The following is a 22,805-nucleotide window of genomic DNA, read 5'->3' on the forward strand; positions in this document are numbered from 1 at the left end:
AGCATGTCTCATTTCATTCAAATGTGTGCATGCAGATAATTATAATAGTAAATAAATAAGCATACACATAAGGAAATTAAAGTGCAGAAAATAAATGAGATAGAGACACACACACACACACACACGATATTTGTTATCCACGTTCGGCCAAACCAACCTACGTCCCCGCCTTTGGCATACCCCCCAAGGATTTCACTAATCATCTCTTAGTGGGTGGAGCGACACTGATTACAACCTCTCTTTATAGGGCAAGGTAAACCACAACTCAATTAACCTAGGTTGAGCTCAACCAATTACCACACCTTATACGACGGTTCTCCAAGTTCCCCAAATCGGGTCTTAACCAGTCCGGGACTCTCCAAACTAGGTCTGAGCCAATCCAATGCACGTTATAGGCCAGTGCAATCCTCTTCCAACCACATGTCGGGAATACAACAAAAATAAAATTTATGCATACAAATAAATGCTTCTACTAAAGCAGTGATGTACACAATGAAGCACAATGCTCTCACATATGATATGAAATAAGCTCAAGTGAGTATGTGTGGTATTTCTCAAAGTGATTTCATAATCTTTGAAAATGATGTATATGATAATACACTTCAAAGATTCAAATCCTGATAAAAATTTTCTCCCAAAAGAATTTTTTTTCAAATAAAGTGTAGGAGAACCTAGGGTCTTGCACTCAAATCAATTTATGCCCAAATAATAATATATGATCTTTGATTTAAAAAATTATATCCAAAGTGTACTTCAAAGATCTTCAAATCCTCAAATGAAATCTCCAAAAATATTTTCCAAAATGAAGTATAGGAAATTTTAGAGTTTAGCGCAAAAATGGATTCTTGCAATAAAAGCAAGATGAGCTTTATGAATCTTGCAATGGGAATGCTAAAGATTCACAAGCTAGAATAAGGTTTTCTTCCCAAAAATATTTATCAAGAAAAATATATGGGAGAATCCTTTAAGCTACTCTCAAAAGATTGATTTTCAAAATAAAGAATAGATGAGAGTATTATGCTTAGAATGAATATTGAATCCCCAAAATAAAAATGCTCTCTTTCAATAAGGATTTTCAAAAGAGAGTAAAAATTGAATAAAGAATAAAAATTATTTTGGGAGGATTTTCTCTCTAATCTCTTGCTTAAAGAATGAGTTATGAGGGGGTATATATAGACATTCTAAAAAATATGACTGCTTGGGACATATTAGTCATTTCTAAATTTGTTTAATTAAAAGATAATTATGTTTAAGCGATGAAAAATGCTAGAACCTGAGAGGTTTGGTCAACCGTGGACTTGGCTAGTTGGCTGACCTCTATATAAAATTCAAATTTTGAAAGGGGTTCGGTTGACCTAAGGATATGCTGGTGGGCTGACGTTGTGCAACTCCAAGGCCTTCGTAGGTTCGGTCGACCTAGGCTCAAGGTTGGTCGACTGTCACTTAGGGTTAGTCGGCCGTGGCCATTTTGAACTGAATGGTTGGTTGGCTGAGGAGTCAAAGCATGGGCAATTTTGAAAGGCCGGTTGGCTGAGGACTTTAAGTTCAAAAATGGGCAGGTCGGTCAAGGTTGGTCGACTGAGGCTATTTGAATGAGCCAAGGTTACTCGACTGGGGTCACTCTAAAAATGATTTTTAGCCCTAATTTGATTTCAAATTCATTTTTAAAACCTTTTATAATTTTATCCTTTTATGAAAAAAAATTTTCTTAGAAGGTTAGGTCCTTATGGTCTGTCTAGGTCCCATCTGAGCTTAGCTTTCACATCATGAATGATATGCATTATTACAGACCAAAGATAGAAAAAAAAAATGCAATTACAAATAAAAACAAATTATGTCTTCATTCCTTTGCTCTTCTATCTCACGGAATACGCCAAAATGTATGAGCTTTAAGTCCCTCAGGCTTCCATTTTTGTTACCCTTATGTGTGATATGAATTATGCATTTGTTCACATACTAAGTACACACATAAGATATTGGTGCTTTGTCGGCATCAAAACAGAGATCAGACTCAAAAAGTTAATACAAACGACGTTGATGATCTTAATATTAGCAAAATAGATTGTATTTTCCAAACTTCTTTAGATTTATTGTTAATTTCTTTGGTCATTGACTTTGCATGCCTTTCGATTAATAAGTTTGAGTAGCCCCAACATTGAGTCTTCTGTAAGGCAAAGATCCCTAAATAAGCTTCACCTACAAGGGCCTTAAAAGCAGGAAGTCCTAACCCAAGCCCCTACTGTCCAACCTCTTTCATCTCTAGCGATGCACATAGTGAAAACTTGGAAGAGCGACTTCTGATCGTAGCCTCAAAGTTGAATTAGATGAAAGGTGGTTTAGGTACGTGGCTTCCACTTCTCATTCAACTTAAGAAAATGGGTTCATGGGGGTTCCAAAATAAGTGTGAACTCTTGCATTGATGATTGGGTGTCTGAATTTAGTTTGACATTGTTGATTTGGACATCTTGGAAGATCAATTTGTTCTTGCAAAGCCAAAGTTTCTCAAATAAGATTGCTGCAAAAAAGGGGTGGAAGTTTCTTTGTGGGTGGTTGATGTGCTAACAATCTTCTCTAGCTAATGAATGGATAAAGGGAATTGAATCTGGTTTCTTCTTAGACCCCAAAAGCTAAACCATTGCATTTTTGAGATACTACACTAAAAGAACAAGTGAAAAACTATTTATAGGAACTCCCCATAAGTAGGAAAAAAACCCATTATGATCATTCTATTCTTTAGATTTGTTTTGGTTAAAAGAGAATTTGAAGCTGCTCTCCATGATATCATCTTATTCTTTTCATGGATCTTAAGCCTCTATATTTTGTTTCGAGGAAAAACGTAAAGATAATATATTTGGAACGTATTAGATTGTTTCAACTAGTATGCTGATTTAATAGAAAAACATCTACTCTGGTTTGGAATCCAAATTAGTCTATCTTGCCTTCTGCATTAGGCAATTGGAATTTAGGTAAATAGTCCCTGATGTGACTATCAAGAAGTGAGTTTAGTCTATCTTGCCTTCCATTAATTATATTCAATGAAGATGATGTCATTTACTTTTGAAGGAAGGTTCTCCTCTTAAGAAATTTGTTTTCGTATGAAGCCTAGCAGCTTGTGAGTCCAAGAATCAATCCACATATTGATGTTCTGACCACTTCCAATTGAGAAGCACATCCCTTCCCTAATAAGGTTTCTACCTCCAAGCATTGTTTTCCAAATAAAGGAGTTAGTTATTGATTCCTTCGCATTTAATAACGATCTCCTCCTACAATATTTTGTGTCAAAATTTCCACCCATTTGATGCTTTCCTCAACAACCACTTGCCAACTTAGCTTAGCTAACAAAGAGTTGTTGATATCCTCCCGCCTCTTAAATGCTAGGTCTGCTATATGCTTTCGTCCACAAAGGTAATCCCAACTTTTATAGTATAATTTACTACAAAAAATAAGGTTATTAGTGACGGTTTCAAATTAGTCACTAAAATGGTAGTGACAACTACTTATTAGCGACGAATTTTAAAATTGTCACTAATAATGGAGTATTAGTGACGGTTTTATTCCGTCACTATAAATTCTACATTTTCTCAGCTGAAAATAGTCACTAAAGATCAATTATTAGTGACAGTATGAAAACCATCACCAAAAATACCACTTTTAGTAACGGTTTGAAAACCGCCACTAATACATTGTAGGGGTACTATTTAGTAATGGTTTGAAAACCGTCAAACAGTCACAAATACTTTAAAATAATTTTTTTTTTTAATTCATTCATTAATTCTTATAAAAAACTATAATTACATTTTAACATACATAATATTAAACCAAAATTATTGAAAAATTCATAAATTATTCAAAATTAAAATAAAAATTGTTCAAAAATCATAAATTCTTCAAAATTCAAATACAAATACAAATTCAAATTCAAATACAAAACTCCATTATGTTCAGATAACAAAAAATATAGAAAAAGTTAAAAGCTGCATCCGACAGTAGTGTTTGGCATCATCCTAATGTTGTGACAGCCCGCAAACCCTACAAAGTAACAATTATACAAATAATTAGTATACGATTTTTGAGTATATACGAACGTACTATAAGTAAAAATGATTTGATAGCAAAATGATCAAACATAGTTAAAAAATTGATATAATTTTAAATAACAAAGTTTGATCGTTCGGAAATGACCCCACATGATTTGGACCTCATATGTCCAACTTGGATACCTGAGTGCTAAAATCCACCAAGTTTGCTAAGTTTGTTTGTATTTTAACTTTTTCTAAGCGTGTAAGAAGCTCCCAGGGAGGCGTTTTTGGGCACTGTCAACTCCGGCATGTCCAGCTCAATATGAGAGATATGTCGAAACTGACCCCAGTTAGTTTGGACCTCGTATGCCCAAATTGGACATCTGAGTGCTTAAAATCAACTAACTTTACTAAGTTTGCATCTAAACACATAATTTCAAATTGGGGAGGAGTTTTTGTGCATCGTTAGCTCCAGCACGTCCAGCTCAATGTCACGGACATGTCGGGACTAACCCAACTTAGTTTGGACCTCGTATGCCTGACTTAGGCACCTGAGTGCCAAGATTCACTAAATTTTCTAAGTTTGTTTGTATTTTAACTTTGCTTCTAAGTGGGCAAAATGCTCCCAGGGAGGAGTTTTTGGATACCGTCAGCTCTGACACATCCAACTCAATGTGACAAACGTGTCAATACTGACCCCACTTAGTTTGGACCTCGTATACCCAAATTGGACACTTGAGTGCTTAAAATCAACTAAGTTTACTAAGTTCTCCTCTAAGCGCATAATGTTTAATCGGGGAGGAGTTTTTGGACATTGTTTGCACCGGCATGTTAAGCTCAATGTCACAGATGACTAGGGACTGACCCCACTCGGTTTGGACCTCGTATGCCCAAGTTGGACACTTGAGTGTTAAAATGCACTAAGTTTGCTAAGTTTTTTTGTATTCTAACTTTACTTCTAAGTGCGTAAAAAGCTCCCGGTGAGGAGTTTTTGGCCACCGTCAGCTCCAAAACATCCAGCTCTATGACAAACATGTTGGGACTAACCCCACCTGGTTTGGACCTCGTATTCCTGACTTGGAAACCCGAGTTCTAAAATCAACTAAGTTTGCTAAGTTTGTTTGTATTCTAACTTTACTTCTAAGTGCGCAAAAAGCTTCCAGGGAAGAGTTTTTGGGCACCATCAGCTCCAACATGTCCATCTTAATATGACGGACATATCGGGATTGATCCCACTTAGTTTTGACCTTATATGCCTGAATTGGACACCCCGAGTGTTTAAAATCAATTAACATTTCTAAGTATGCCTTTAAGCACATAATTTTCAATATAGGAGGAGTTTTTAGGCACCGTCGGTTCAAGTACATCCAACTCAATGTGACAAACGTATCGGGACTAACCCCACTTGGTTTGGACCTTGTATGCCCGACTTGGAAACCTGAGTGCTTAAATCCCAAGTTTGCTAAGTTTGTTAGTATTCTTAATTTTCTTTTAAGTGAAAAAAAAAAAAAGCACCTGGAGAGAATTTTTTTGGCACCGTCATCTTTGACACATCCAGTTCAATGTGGCAGACATGTCAGGACTAGCCCCACTTAGTTTGGACCTCGTATGCCTAAATTGGACACCTAAATGCTTAAAATCAACTAACTTTCCTAAGTTTACCTCAAAGTGCATAATTTTCAATTAGGGAGGAATTTTTATGCACTGTCAGCACCGGCACTTCAAGCTCAATGTGACAGTCATGTCAGGACTGACCCCACTTGGTTTTGATCTTGTATGCCCGAATTGGACATCTGAGTGTTAAAATCCACTAAATTTGCTAAGTTTGTTTCAATTCTAGCTTTGCTTCTAAATGGGCAAAAAGCTCCCGAGGAGAATTTTTTGGGCATCATCAACTCTAGCACAACCAACTCAATGTGACGGATGTCTTGAGATTGACCCCACTCAGTTTAGACCTCGTATGCCTGAATTGGACACCAGAATGCTTAAAATCAACTAAGTTTACTAAGTTCACCTATAAGCGCATAATTTTCAATGAAGGAGGAGTTTTTAGGCACCATCAACTCCAGCACGTCGAGCTCAATGTCACAAATGTGTCAGGACTAACCCCACTCGGTTTGGATCTCGTATGCTCAAATTAGACACCTGAGTACTAAAATCCACTAAGTTTGCTAAGTTTATTTGTATTCTAACTTTGCTTTTAAGTGGGCAAAAAGCACCTAGGGAGGAGTTTTAGGCACCGTATACTCCGACATGTCTAGCTTAATGTGATGGATATTGCAGGACTGACCCCACTAAGTTTGGATCTCATATGCTCGAATAGGACACCTGAGTGCTTAAAATCAACTAAGCTTACTAAGTTCGCCTATAAGCGCATAATTTTCAATCAGAGAGGAGTTTTTGGGCACCGTAAGCTCCAGTATGTTGAGCTTAATGTCACAGACATGTCGAGACTTACCCCACTCGGTTTGGACCTTGTATGCCTAACTTGAACACTTGAGTTCTAAAATCCACCAAGTTTACTAAGTTTCTTTGTATTCTAACTTTGTTTCTAAGCGCACAAAAAGCTCTCGGAGATGAGTTTTTGGGGACTGTCAGCTCCGGCACATTTAGCTCAATGTGACAAATGTGTTGGGACTCACCCCACTTAGTTTAGACCTCGTATGCCCGAATTGGACACCTGAGTGCTTAAAATCAATTAACTTAACTAAGTTTGCCTCAAAACACATAGTTTTAAATTGGGGTACTAGTTTATGTGCACCGTCAGCTCTGGCACGTCCAACTTAATGTCATGGATGTGTCAGGACTGACCCCACTTGGTTTGCACATATTAGTTTGAAATCATGACTTGTTCCGAGAAATACCGCTGAAAACACACCAACAAAATATTCTCAATCTCTTGGTGTTAGAAAAAGAGATAGTGTGAGTCTGTTGTAAGGATTTCATTGGTTATGATTCCTTTTTATATCTTTCATCAACATTCCTTTCATTTTGATCCAGAAGTTCAGCTTTATGTTCACTATATGCAACAATAGTGTTGGCCTAACAAGGCTTAGAATCTTATTTCGATGGACTTTTTCTCCTTTGCCTGCAAAGTCATATGGTCTGGTGCCATTTTAGTCACATGGCGGTATTGGGCTAGGAAAGCATTAGCCAAATATGTTTAGGTGCGAATTTGTGCTCTGTCTAGCTGAATGTACCACCTAACAGCCGCACTGGTTAGACTACTTTGAAAACAATGCATCATTAATTTCTTATTATCTAAGTCAGCAGCCATCATTTAACCATCGATGGGTTTAAGGACACCAAGTTCCACTCAAAATTTTTTAAGTTCGAGACCTTGAATTTTGGTAGTAGTCCTATCTTTGGCACCAAACAAAGATCTGCAAGGTCAACGGAACCGAAAGCATTGGTCCCTTCAATGGCTCTCAAGCGCTTTTCGAGTACATCACAGCGATGCATAATTTCATATCTGTTTGCATTTGTCATCATCATCAGAGGTACTCTAACTACTTGAAATCCCGATACCGGCGCAATAGGAACGAATGGGGGAATGCTCAAAAGTGGCCCTTCTGCGATGACAGATGGTGGTGTCGATGTTTGCCCCTGAATTGGGGTGAAACCCGAAGCGTGGGCAGTATCTATGTCTACTTCATCATCCTATGCTTGTACAACCTTTCCCTTACTTAATAACAACTCCAATATTCTGTTCATCTTATCACTTAATTCTTCCTACCCCTGCTTGATGCCCAAGACCCTACTTTCCAATTGTTCCACTATAATCCTTGCTTTCCTTCTTATATTGTAAGGGTGAGTATGGGTTGTCTTACTGTGCTCTTTGTTGGAATTCTAGGTTTTGATTCTAACATCTTAGCATACTGGTTTTACAGAAAATTTGGAATGTGATTACTGACCCATTAGAAAAGAAAACTCATGCATGGTTACATGTGAATTTATGCATGAATGCATGCAATGCAACTTAAGTAATCATTTGGCCAGAGTTTCGAGAAAAAATTTATCCATTAATGATTTTGCAGGGTGTCTTGGGAGATAAAATTTGAATCTTTCATGAATGAATTGAGCTTTTTCCAGTACTCTGGCTAAGTGATATGGATGCCTAAGATGGATGCATAATGTAAGACACAATAGAAAATAATTCGAAAACATATGTACAAAAACCCAGGATAAATCATATGGAGAAGGATGAAGCTTTTGTCCCAACCCCCATGGTAGGTTTATATATACAGGGTTCTTTAGGGCTCTGTCCTAAGCAATGGATTCCAATGGATAATTATGTGTGGGTGGACTCTAATTCCTATTGACAACAGGTTGCCGATTTGAGCTCCGCCTACCCCCCAAATGGGTTCAGACAAAGTTCAAACAAAGCAAAGTGGTTCGCAGGCCCCCACAAGCCCTTTCACATGGGGAATGGTACTATTACACTCCTTTCTAATCCTAACAAGGAAAGCTTAGGTATGGAGCAGGCACAAGTGTGTGAACTTATCAATTTTAGCCTAATCCCTCTAACCCATAATCATCCACTTGCTTATTTGAACACAATATTCACAATTAAATACATGCTTAATAAAATAGCTAAGGAAACAAAGTATCATGCTTATTCAAAGTATTCACAATCAATCACATGCTTAACAAAGTATCCACAATTAATCACATGCTTGACAAAGTATTCATAATTAATCACATGCTTAACATGGGAGCAATCAAATGTAATCAAATATTAACACTATATGAAAAATGTGGTAGAGTAATCAAAAGTCTTATTATATTTGAAATTGGGATAATTCTCAATTAGTTACTGGCTCGACTCTTGAATCCCCAGCAGAGTCGCCAAGTTGTCACGACGTTCCCGGACGCGAACTAGACGAAGTGGTTTTAAAAATATTTTCATAGAAAACAACGTGTGATGGAGTCTCCACTAACCTCTTGGAGTGTGGTTAGAGCACAAGATTACTACCCAATTAAAGGTAGAATCAGTTTGCGTTACCAACGCCGAGATCGAGAGTTCGATTACATGAGGGGAAGGTATTAGCACCCCCTACACCTCTGTTCTTATGAACAGTATCTAATTAATCAAAAATTATCCCACAAATTAAATTTAATAAAATTTTTAAATTACTCCCTTTCAAAAAGTGTAAAAAATGTACAAAATAAAAACTATATAAATATTCCCTCAAAACCGGACCATACCGTACTCCGAAGAGCTCATGCCTCCCTTTAAAATCATTGGGATTGGAAAATTGAGAAAATAGGTTACAAAGATAAACTCCCAGGATTTTTGAAAATTAAAGGGTTTTTCTAAGTATGAAAATAATATTTCGGGAGGTTTTGTAACTCATTCGGATGAAAAGAGAGATCACCCGTTTTGTATAGTAGTGCCTGACTTGTCAGCAGGTCAAAGTAGAGCACCAGAGGCTAGCAGGACCACTTCAGCCACTTGTCACACCCGAGTGGAAGTGGGAGCACGTTTCGATGGATTTTGTGACGATATTACCTGTGGTGGTGCATGGGCAAAATGCTATATGGGTTGTAGTAGATCGACTGACGAAGACTGCACATTTCATACCAATCAAAGTCAGCTATTCTCTGAATAGGTTGGTAGAGCTATACGTGTAGGAGATTGTACGACTACACGTTGTTCCTATTTCTATTGTTTCAGACCGAGATCCTCGTTTTACGTCTCGTTTCTAGAAGAGTCTACAAGATGCCTTGGGATCATAATTGACATTCAGTACATCTTTCCACCCGCAGACGGATGGACAATTTGAGAGGACTATTCAAACGTTGGAGGATATGTTGCGGGCTTGTGTACTAGATTTTGGTGATAGTTGGATACGGTATCTACCACTTGTCAAATTTGCATCTAACAACAGTTACCAGGCTAACATAGAGATGGCACCTTATAAGGCACTGTATGGTCGCCGTTGTCGATCTCCGTTGTTTTGGGATCAGGTAGGTGAGCGGAAGGTACTGGGTCTGGATCTGATTCAGCAGGCCTCTGCAAAGGTCGAGTTGATCAGGGAAAGAATCAAGGCAGCTCAGAGTTAGCAAAAGAGTTATGCTGATACTCGTCGTCAAAAGCTGAAATTTAAGGTAGGGGATATGATTTTTCTTAAGATCGCTCCGATGAAAGGGGTGATGAGGTTCGGAAAGAAGGGGAAGTTAAGTCCTTGGTATATCGAGCCTTTTGAAGTCTTGAAAAAGATAGGTTTGGTTGCTTATCGAGTGGCTTTACCTCCAGCACTATCTAGAGTTCATGACATGTTTCACGTCTCATTGCTGATGAAGTATGTGTCGGATCCTTCGCACGTGCTGAGTTATGAACCTCTAGAGATCAGTGAGGCTTTATCATATGAGGAGGTACCAGTACTGATATTAGATCGGAAAGTTCAGCAATTACGGACAAGGGAAATACCGCTAGTGAATGTATTATGGTGTAACCATGCAGTGGAGGAAGCTTCATGGGAGTTAGAGTCAGAGATAAGCCAGAAGTACCCGCAGTTATTTTCGAATGGTACGTAGTTATGTATAGTAGTATAGGTGGTATGGTCTTCGGGAGAGTTTTGTGTGTGTGTAATCTTCCAAAGAATCACATTGTAACCACGGTATTCCTCTGCCATAAACAAGGGTAGATAATAAATTCGGGCCGGATCCGATTTGAGGGTGGCTGCCGACTCTTCTGTAGGTCTCCGACGTAAGGTAGAGTATGCTTGGTATCAATTGGTGAATTTTGGGGACAAAATTCTTATCGGGAGGGGAGATTGTAGTATCCCGACCTCAAAAATAAATATATAAATAAATAATAATTAATAATTAATAATTAAATAATTAAATAATGAATAATAAATAAATAAATAATAATTGAATAAATAAAGAGATATTTTGAAGGAGATATTTTGGAGAAGATATTTTGAAAGGAGATATTTTGAGATATTTGTATATAAATATCTTGGAGGAGATATTTATTTAGATTACTTAAAGGCTAAGTTAGGTCTCATTCTCTCTCTCTCTTTCTCTCTCTCTCTCTCTCTAAGATCCTTCGCCGTTCGTTGTCCGTTTCGACGATCGAAGGTTCGTGCGTGGATCAGAAGGAGAAACTCTACAACTATAGCGGATCAGATCGTTGTTTTGAAGATTTTCGGGTTTTCCCCAAAAATCAAGGTAAGGATCTGATTCCGATTTCGATTAGGTATTTGTATAGTAGTCAGCATTGCAGTAAGGTAATATTTTGTGGTTTTTAGGTTTCAAGGATCCAAGGTCGTTATTTTGGACCAAACCATTCGTGTCTTCATTTCCGGGTTTAAGGTGAGGGGATTTGTTTACATTAGTTTATTTTGAAAATTAAACCGGTAAAACTGTAGTCTATACTATTATGTATGTTATGATTATTCGTTTGCAAAATTCTACCGGGTAAAAGTGTCGGTTTAATTATTTTTACGATTTTGGTAAATTTAGGGATTTTTCTTATGATCTCCAAACGTTTTAAAAACTTACCTAGTTGCTTTAAACTACTAGTAGGAGATGCTTAAACCCTCATTTTTTATTTAAATGATTTTTTGAACCAATTACTCCTTAAAGCAATTTTTGACGAAATGAACATGATATAAGTTGTTAAATGGACTTATAATGTAGTGGTATATACAGATATGAACTATAGGAACTAAGGTTCCATTATACTATTTGAAACTATGGAAAATAGGTGTCGGTTAAATACCGAGCTATATACGAAAAAGGGGTAAAACCAAGAGGGTATGTGCCAATTTATACCCGATGCAATTGTATGAGTTTGCAAAAATACTGAAATTGCACAGGTTGTTTGTTTTATTATAAATTGTATATATGATGAATGGAACCACAGCTTGCCACCAAAGGAGTTGAAAGATACTTCTGTAATAGGAGTTGAAAGATACTCCAGTTAGAAGTTGAAAAAGCTTCAGTTATGAGGTTGAAAGATAACCCCCAATGGCAGGGAATATTCCTCAGCTGGAAGGGTACAGTGCAACCACACATGTAAATCAGTGTGGGTACACATAGATAGTTGGCTAGCAGGAGTAATGAAACCACTGGTGAAATAATAAACCAGATGGGGCTAGTTGGACTATATATTAGATACTTAACAGTGCCTGCCGAACAAGGCATTGTTAGAGTTATCAGTGCACAACCCGTGTCATGGAGTAAAATAGGCATACTATATCATACCAAGTTGGACGTTGTTCTAACACTCATATACATGATTTAAAAGCTATTATGGGAATTTCATGTGATTTATATTGATATATCTTTCGCATTTCAATATTTAAAACGTTCATTTAATGTATCGATTTTAAATTGAATACAAAATATGGTCACACACTGATTGCAATATCTTCCGCCTTACTGAGAAGTTTCTCACCCCATTATACAACCATTGTTTTTAGGTCCTTCAGGATGTCGGTCCTAGTTGCTTGGAGGGACTGGGGAGTTTGTTTTTATTTTTAATTACGTAAGTATTTTATTTGTGTAATAGACTAATTCGGAGTACCTTTTTGGGAGATTGTAAGAACTGGTGATGTTCTAAGTATGGATGTTTGTATTTGACGTTACAGTCAGTAAATTCTGGTATATGTCTAATAGGAAATCCCGATGGATGTTTATGTTTTTCTGCAACATTTATATCCCAATTATGTATGTGTTACACCCATTTGTCCTTGTTTAGGGCAGATTGTTCGTGCATGTTTATAAGATACAGGTATTCCGTATGTTTGGTAGCCACCTATGTCCATGTAAAGGGTCGGGTCATTACAGGGTAAATGTATGATAGCTGAAAAATACTGGGTAAAATAGCTGAAAGATGTTGGGTAAATGTATGACAGCAGAAAAATGCTGGGTAAAACAGTTGAAAGATGCTAGGTAAATGTATGACAGCTGAAAAATGCTGGGTAAAAAAGCTTAAAGATGCTGGGTAAAATAGTTGAAAGATGATGGGTATGAAATAAAATGAAATGGAAATGGAAATGAATGAAATAGAAATAAAATGTGAAATGTGAACAATGTAAAATGGGAAAGAACCTAGTAAAGTGAAATGAAATGAAAAGTAAAAGATGAAAACATGAACAATTGAGAAATGCAGAATAATGACAAACAAAATAATGTATTATGCTATTATTAGTATTTATGCTAGTAGAACATGTTATGTTTGGTTGAGGCAAACTCTTCACCCGAGAGCTTGCTGAGAAAGGCGAGTGCCCTAATTGTATTAGGTGTAGCAGTAGGCTGCATAACGTGCTAGGGCAGAGGGAAACTACTTGTATGGGCGGGTTGATTTCCCTATTCTTTGGAGCCTTCGCTAGTAAACTGTTGTATGAACTGTGTGAGTACGAGATTAATCTAATACTTGAGGGTTTACTCAGTAAGGTGAATGCCCTGGTATGCTTTAGTTGTGACATTCGGGTTGCCAGATCTATCAGAGTAGAGGGGTGCTACTTGTATAGGCGGGTAATCACCCCTATCCTCAAGTAATCTCGTGGGTTAAATATTTTACATGTGTTTGGTTAGGATCTGAGAATGATTTTAGAAATTATGTTAACGATTTTCAAATGTTAAATAATATGTTATATATAAACTCATGTTGGCCACAAACTGTTTTAATATATTGCTTCTTCCCTTACTGAGATGTGTCTCACCTGAATATGAACTAATCTTTTTCAGGACCCCCGTGAGATCGAACTTAGAGAGCTCGAGCCTTTTGAGGAGAAGGGTATAATTTTGATAATATTTTGTGTTGAATCAGGTGTAATCCCAAGAGGGGGGGTGAATTGGGTATTTAAAAAATTCTTTGACACTTATTTACCGCTTAAACCCTTCTTATATATTTACCAAAGAATTCTTGTTACTCAATTACTTATGTGTAAGGCTATCCAACCTATACATGCAATATACACAATTTAAATGCAGTGCTGAAAATAAATAGTAAAGGGAAGAGAGAAGACAAACACGGTTTTTACGAGGTTCAGCCGACTTGGCCTACGTCCTCGCCTTGAGCAACCACTCAAGGATTTCACTAAATCCCTGCTCCTTAAATTGGGACGGAGCATCTCCTACAATCTGCTGCTTATACGAGGCACAGCTCCCTCCTACTCCACTTCTTACAAGAGATACAACTCTCTCCTTACACACCGGTTCACACACCGAACCGTGTATACAATAGAATCTGAAAAATAACACTAAAAAATGCTTCTAACAAAAGCATGTGAGTACAAATCAAATTCCTAACACATTAACATATGATTAAACTTGAAGCTCATGAATGTATGAAAACGATACAATCGCTTTGTGTATGATGCTTCAACACATAAACCCTCTTTAATTAAAACTCCCACATAATGATATATTTAAAATGCTTTGGAGTATACTAGGGTTCTAGTTCACTATGTAAAGATACACACACATATCTAATGTGAACTTGATAAAAGCCTTATCTTGAATATTTTATCAATCTATATCAGAAAGTTTTCTATCAAATATTTAATCACAACTCGATCTTTGTAATATGTAAATGTATATGATATGTAATTCAAAGAACAAAATCCTGAGTATAAGATTTTCCAAACAAGATATCCCTTAATAAAATAAATATTTTTGAATACCAAGGATATATTCTCAAGTGTTTTAATATATATAAAATATGAATCCTATAACTGAATGCACACTTGAATCAAACCATTAAATAAATAACACAACCTTAATCAAGTAACGATCTTGTTTAAAATAAATATGTACATGTATAAGCAAGTTCAAGATTAACCTTTTAATACCTAATCAAAAATAGATTTTTCAACAATATGCTCTATGAAAACTATATATATATATATATATATATATATATATATATATATATACTCTTTAATAAAAAAACAATCAATTAATAGCTAAACAACTTTCTCTTGTAATGATCTTTTCAAAAACATTTTTTTATATGTATGAACACACACAAGATCGAACTTTTCTAAAGATAATCAAGAACAAATAATGAGATGAGAAGTTCTTGAAGATAATAACTTGAATGATCAAACCTCAATACTAGAATGAGAATTTAAACGAGTAAACAAGTTCCCTTTGAGATTCTAGGTTGATTTGCCCAAGCTTGATGGTTAGAGATTGAAGTGTAGGCAATCGTATAGCAATAGCAGCAAGTTTTCAATGTTCTTTCAACAAGATGTGTTCTTCTCTTTCTTGAGTGTCTTAGCTTGGTTCTAGGGTTTATATATTTAGTATTTATAGTGTCTTACCGTTATGATTGATCTCAACTGTTGGATCAAAGAAATAGCTCGCAAGTTCGTTTAATAAAAATCTGATTTTGAAACTTTCCCGCGACTTCAGGCTACTAATGTTGAAGTTCAGGCTCCTAAAGTGACTTCAGGAGACTAAAATTCAAGGGTCAGGCAACCGAAGTACCTAGGCCTTCTTGTTGTGTTTTCCCATTAATTCTTCAGGATACCGAACTTAATCTTCAAGCTCCTAAAGAAATTCTTCAGACTATTGAGGGTGAGTTCAGGCTACTGAAGTCCCTTTTTTCTCAATTTTCCTTTTTTTTTTTTTAAATTTAAAAATCTATTTTACTTTCTTTCTTGGCTCTTTTATAAAGGTACTTTCCAAGGTTTTAAGAATATTTCTAAGTCCATGAAAGTCCCCAAATGATATACATGAAATGCATGAATCCTAAAATCATTCTAAGTTATGTTGAGTCTCAAATTAAATCATATGAAAATGTAAGTACATGAGTTCTAAATACCCATTCCCAAGATGTTCTTGAACTTTGCCGCTTGCATTTTTATTCTCGTACTCTTTGAGTTCCATGGATCTTGCCAAGATGTGTCAGCTTTACTTTATGATTTCCATGACTCGTTATCTTTCCGTACATACTTAATATGGTTCCTGTTCACAAACTCAATGCACAGATCAAATACCAAGTGATTTTTCATTATCAAAACTGGATTAGACTCGTAGAGTCAACAATATCCCCCTTTTTGATGATGACAAATACACGAGCAAAAAATATATAATGGGTTGTGCCTAACATGGCTCCCCCTCAATTAATGCATCAAATATTCAATGAATGACAATATGCTCATAGTGAATATGCACATGATGAATATATGCTCATGATGTTTCAATCCATGACATCAACCACAATTTCTCCCCCTTTGCATATCTCCCTCTTTTTGCTTCCATTCTATATGCTCATGATGTTTCAATCCATGTCATCAACAACAGTTTCTCCCCCTTTGCATATCTCCCTCTTTTTGCTTCCATTCTATTATTTTTGCTTTGCTTCCATTCTATTATTTTTATTTCCAATTTTCTCCCCCTTTTGACATCAACAAAAAGGTGTAAACTAATAAAACATGAACAGACATACCTTTGTGTTCTTCTCCCCATTGAAATCTTAAAGTTTTAATCTTGTTCAACCATTAGATTTTTAACAAACTTTACTTCTCTCCTTTTTACATTAATCATCCCCCTTGCTAAGGCATAAGATTCAACGATTATGTGAATATACCAAATATTGATTGATGTGATATCAAAAGTGGGCTAATGTTATATCAAATGAGAACAAATGTTAATTGATTTGATACCAAATGTGAATTAATGCGAAACTAAAAGTTGATTGATTTGATACCAAGTGATTACATCTTAAGTGACGTTGTGCCCCCTGAATTATATCATCTAACATAATTCTAAACAACCTCTCGACTATACATGAGACCTAATTCATGCCTAATTTGGGTAAACCAATCCTCCGTAAGTGGTTTCGTGAATATATCTGCCCATTGTTTATCTATGCATACAAACTCTAGTATCACATCCCCTTTTTGTACGTGGTCACGAAGAAAGTGGTGTCGTATTTCTATGTGCTTAGTTCGTGAATGTAATATGGGATTCTTTCAGATATTTATTGCACTTGTATTATCGCATCTTATAGGGATTGTTTCATAACTTAATCAAAAATCCTTCAGTTGTTGCTTCATGTAAAGTGTTTAAGCACAACAACTACCTACCGCTATGTATATCTGGTCTACTGGCAGCCAGGTATAACAAGCTACCTATCATTCCATGATATAGCTTGACGTCTACAGGTATACCTTGTTCATCTTTGTCTAAGTTCAATGAAGCGCTCATAGGTGTACCTAGTATTTTTCTGTCTTCCATATTAAACTTTTTGAGTATGTCTCTAATATACTTTGATTGATTTATGAATATTCCATGATTTGCTTGCTTGATCTGAAGTGCTAGGAAGAAATTTAGTTCACCCATCATGCTCATCTCAAATTCATTTTGCATGGTATTGGCAAATTCATTACACAATTCTTTATCTGTAGCGTCAAATATGATGTCATCTACATATACTTGTACTAGGAGAATATCATCTTTCTTAGACTTTATGAACAGGGTTGTATCTATCTTTCCTCTTATAAATCAATTTTCTAATAGAAAACCACTTAGTCTTTCACACCCAGCTCTAGGAGCTTGCTTTAAACCGTACAAGGCTTTCGTCAGTCTATACTCGTGATCTGGATTCTTATTGTTTTCAAAACCTGGGGGTTGTTCTACATACACTTCTTCATTTATGTAGCCATTTAAAAATGCGCTTTTGACGTCCATTTGATATAGCTTGAAATCCTTAAAAGTTGCATATGCTAAAAGCATTCGTATGGCTTCCATCCTACCTACAGGTGCAAAGGTTTCTTCAAAATCTATACCTTCTTCTTGATTATATCCCTGAGCTACTAATCTAGCCTTATTTCTCACAACTACTCCATGTTCATCTTTCTTATTCTTATATATCCATTTGGTCCCTATGATTGACTTATCCTCAGGTCTGGGAACTAATGTCCATACTTTGTTTCTCTCAAATTGATTTAATTCTTCTTGCATGGACAGCACTCAAGATTCATCCTCTATAGCTTCACTCACATTCTTAGGTTCTTCTTGAGATAGAAATGCAAAATAACTAACCATGTTCCTAAGAGAGGAGCGAGTGGCTACTCCACATAATGGTTCACCTATTATTTGATCTATGGGATGATTCTTTATGTATTTCCATTCTCTAGGTGGTTCATTAACCTCATTTGTGGTTTGATCAATTTCAATGGATGGTTCTTTAAGTTCATTTTTCTTTTCTGAATCATTCTCAATTGATAGTTCTTCTAGTTCCTTGTTTAATTCAATTTCATCTTCATCAGTTCTTTTGGAGAAGGGATTTGACTCATCGAACACTACATGAATAGATTCTATAACCGTCAATGTTCGTTTGTTATATACTCTATACAGCATGAATAGATTCTATGATCGTCAATGTTCGTTTGTTATATACTCTATAGGCTTTACTATCTAAGGCATATCCTAGGAAGATACCTTCATCTGATTTCACATCAAACTTTCCTAGATGCTCATTGTCTATAAGCACAAAACACTTATAGGCAAAGACATGAAAATATGATATGTTTGGTCTATGGTCATTCCATAATTTGTAAGAAGTCTTATTAAGTGATGGTCTAATCAGAACTCTATTTAACACATAGCAAGCAGTATTCACTGCCTCGGCCCAGAAGTATTTAGGTAATTTATGTTCGTTAAGCATAGTTCTGGCCATTTCTTGTATAGACCTATTTTTCCTTTCAACTACACCATTCTATTAAGGTGTTCTATGAGTTGAAAAATTATGGGCAATTCCTAATGAATTGCAATAGTCTTCCATGCCTTGATTTTTAAATTCTCTACCCCTGTCACTTCGAATTTTAGTAATTGTATATCCCTTTTCATTTTGGACTTTCTTGCACAGGTTTATAAATTGTTCATATGCTTCATCTTTGTGACATAAGAATAGTACCCATGTGTATCTTGAAAAATCGTCAACTATGACAAAAGCGTATGATTTTCCTCCTAAACTCTGAATTGGTTTTGGTCCAAATAAGTCTAAGTGTAGCATTTGGAGTGGCCTAGTAGTGGAGATCTCTTTCTTCTTCTTAAAGCTTGTTCTTGTTTGTTTTCCTAGTTGGCATGCATCACAGATTTTATCTTTCACAAATTTAGTCTTAGGCAGTCCCTTAACTAATTCTTTCTCAACTAGTTTAGAGATTAAATCCATGTTTGCCTATCCTAGTCTCCTATGTCAAATCCAGCTTATTTCATTCATAGCAGATAAGCATGTCACACTCTGTGAAATTAAGTTATCAAAGCTTGTGGTATATACAATTTCATGATGCTTAGCAAAGAACAGTATCTTATTATCAGTTTGTGTTCAACTATGCACTTGTCATGTTCAAATGATACTTTGTAGCCTTTATCACATAGTTGACTTATGCTCAATAAATTTTGTGTTTTAAACCATCAACTAATAAAACATCATCTATAATGAGTGATGAATCATTACCGACTTTACCTACACCTGTGATCCTTCCCTTAGTATTATCTCCAAAAGTAACAAACCCTTCATCGTTAGGTATGATGGATGTGAACTTTGCTTTATCCCCAGTCATATGGCGTGAGCATCCGCTATCCATATACCATCTATCTTTTGAGGATGCTGATCTTAAGCATATATGCAAGACACAATTAAACAAATAGCTTTGGTACCCATATTGTCTTGGGTCCAAGAGGGTTAGTGCTAGATTGACCTTTGACCTTCCATACTTTCTTTATTTTTACATCTTTATTTTTAAAAGGACAGTCGAATTGTATATGACCCAACCTTCTACATTTAAAGCATGTAGTATTTCTATAATAATTCTTAGTTGGAGCATATGAATTTGACTCTTTTGTAAAATAACCCATGTAAAGATGTCTTTTCTTTATATTTTCCTTACCATTAAAATCGAGCCCTTCCTTTTCTAGGGAATTTCTTTGAGATCCTAGGAGCTTTTCAAAATTGTTTCGTCTTTCAATAAATTTACAAATAATTTCAGATTTATCTTTCAAATCCTTTTCTAACTCCTCAATTTTCAAATATTTATCTTTTATGAAAGATGCATGGGATTCATTTTGGTGTTCAACTAGTTTTGAAAGTTCTTTGACTTTACTTCTCAACTCATAAATTTTCTTTGTTTTCTTCTCAAGCATTTTAATAGTGTACAGGTATTCTTGTTTCAGTTCATCATATGAAATCATATCATTTTCATTTTTAGATTCACTAGAATAATATGAAGATGATGAAAAAGATGATTGTACCTCAAGGTCATCATGTGCCATTAGACATAGATTGGCAACCTTGTCGTCGCTGGATTCAGATTCTGAACCACTAGTGCTATGTGTATCCCAGCCGACTTTCAGCACCTTCTTCTTTTTCTTTGAGGCTTTCATGAGCTTGGGGCACTCAGGCTTGATGTGTCCAACTACTCGACAGTTGTAGCATGTGGGCGGATCCTCCTTTTTTTTCTTCATGCTTTGCTCTCCTCTTTCCGATTTAGAGTTCCGGAATTTTCTATTGAACTTCTTGTTCTTCTTCAAGAACTTCCTGAACTTCTTTGTTAGTAAGGTCATGTCATCATCTGTTTCGAAATCGCTTCCTTCACTTGAATAGCTTGATGATGCCTTGAGTGCAGTGACCTTCTTAGCTTTGCTTTGCTCCTTTTTCCTCTCGTTTATTGTCAGCTCATAGGTGATGAGTGATCCAATGAGTTCATCCACCGACATCTCCTAGAGATTTCTCCCTTCTTCTATTGTCACTTTCACTTCCCACACTGGAGGTAATCCCCTGAGTATTTTCCTGATTAACTCATAAGTAGGGTAAGTTCTTCCAAAAGCATTTAAAGAGTTAATGATGTGTGTGAATCGATTGTACATGGATTGTATGGATTCATCAGTCGTCATTTTAAATGCTTCATATTCACTAGTGAGCATGTCTATCCTACTATCCTTGACTTTCTTAGTGTCTTCATATGTAACTTCTAATTTTTCCCAAATTTCTTTAGTTGAGCTACATGTCATTACCCTATTAAATTCATTTATATCTAATACATAGAAAAGTAAGTTCATGGCAGTGGCATTGATTTGTACTGACTTCCAATCCTCTTCAGTATATTCATCTTCAGCTTTAGGTACATTAATCTTATCAATTACTTTCATGGGAATGTGATTTCCCTTAGTCACTATTTTCCAAACCTTCCAATCTACGTTCAGTAGATATATGCTCATCCTACATTTTCAATAGGTGTAATTTACACCACAGAAAATGGGTGGTCTAGTGGATGAGTGTCCCTCACCTAATGGAGTTACACCAATGTGTGTCATGTGATCGTTTTACAAATTAACTATCAAGTCTATGTAAACCAACTCTGATACCAAATTTTGAATCAGGTGTAATCCCAAGAGGGGGGTGAATTGGGTATTTAAAAAATTCTTTGACACTTATTTACCGCTTAAACCCTTCTTATATATTTACCAATGAATTCTTGTTATTCAATTACTTATGTGTAAGGCTATCCAACCTACACATGCAATATACACAATTTAAATGTAATGCTGAAAATAAATAGTAAAGGGAAGAGAGAAGACAAACACGATTTTTACAAGGTTCAGCCGACTTGGCCTACGTCCTCACCTTGAGCAACCACTTAAGGATTTCACTAAATCCTTGCTCCTTAAATTGGTACGGAGCTTCCCTTAAAATCCTTTGCTTACAAGAGACATAGCTCCCTCCTACTCCGCTTCTTACAAGAGATGCAGCTCTCTCCTCACACACCGGTTCACACACCGAACCGTGTATACAATAGAATCTAAAAAATAACACTTAAAAATGTTTCTAACAAAAGCGTGTGAGTACAAATCAAATTCCTAACACATTAACATATGATTAAACTTGAAGCTCACGAATGTATGAAAACGATACAATTGCTTTATGTATGATATGCCTCAACACACAAACCCTCTTTAATCAAAACTCCCACATAATGATATATTTAAAATGCTTTAGAGTATACTAGGGTTCTAGTTCACTTTGTAAATTTGCACACATATATCTAATATGAACTTGATAAAAGCTTTATCTTGAATATTTTATCAATCTATATAAAAAAGCTTTCTATCAAATATATAATCACAACTCGATCTTTGTAATATGTAAATGTATATGATATGTAATTCAAAGAACAAAATCCTAAGTATAAGATTTTCCAAACAAGATATCCCTTAATAAAATAGATATTTTTGAATACCAAGGATATATTCTCAATTTTTTTAATATATATAAAATATGAATCCTATAACTGAATGCACACTTGAATCAAACCTTTAAATCAATAACACAACCTTAATCAAGTAACGATCTTGTTTAAAATAAATATGTATATGTATAAGCAAATTCAAGATCAACCTTTTAAAACCTAATCAAAAATAGATTTTTCAACAATATGCTCTACGAAAACTATATATATATATATACTCTTGAATAAAAAAAAATCAATTAATAGCTAATTTTCTCAAGTAATGATCTTTTCAAAAACAATTTTTTATACGTATGAACACACAAGATCGAACTTTTCTAAAGATAATCAAGAAAAAATAATGAGATGAGAAGTTCTTGAAGATAATAACTTAAATGATCAAATCTCAATACTAGAATGAGAATTCAGACAAGTAAACAAGTTCCCTTTGAGATTCTAGGTTGATTTGCCCAAGCTTGATGGTTAGAGATTGAAGTGTAGGCAATCATATAGCAATAGGAGCAAGTTTTTAATGTTCTTTCAACAAGATGTGTTCTTCTCTTTTTGGAGTATGTTAGCTTGGTTATAG

The sequence above is a fragment of the Malania oleifera genome, chromosome 11, assembly GCF_029873635.1.
Source record: "Malania oleifera isolate guangnan ecotype guangnan chromosome 11, ASM2987363v1, whole genome shotgun sequence".
Lineage (NCBI taxonomy): Eukaryota > Viridiplantae > Streptophyta > Magnoliopsida > Santalales > Ximeniaceae > Malania > Malania oleifera.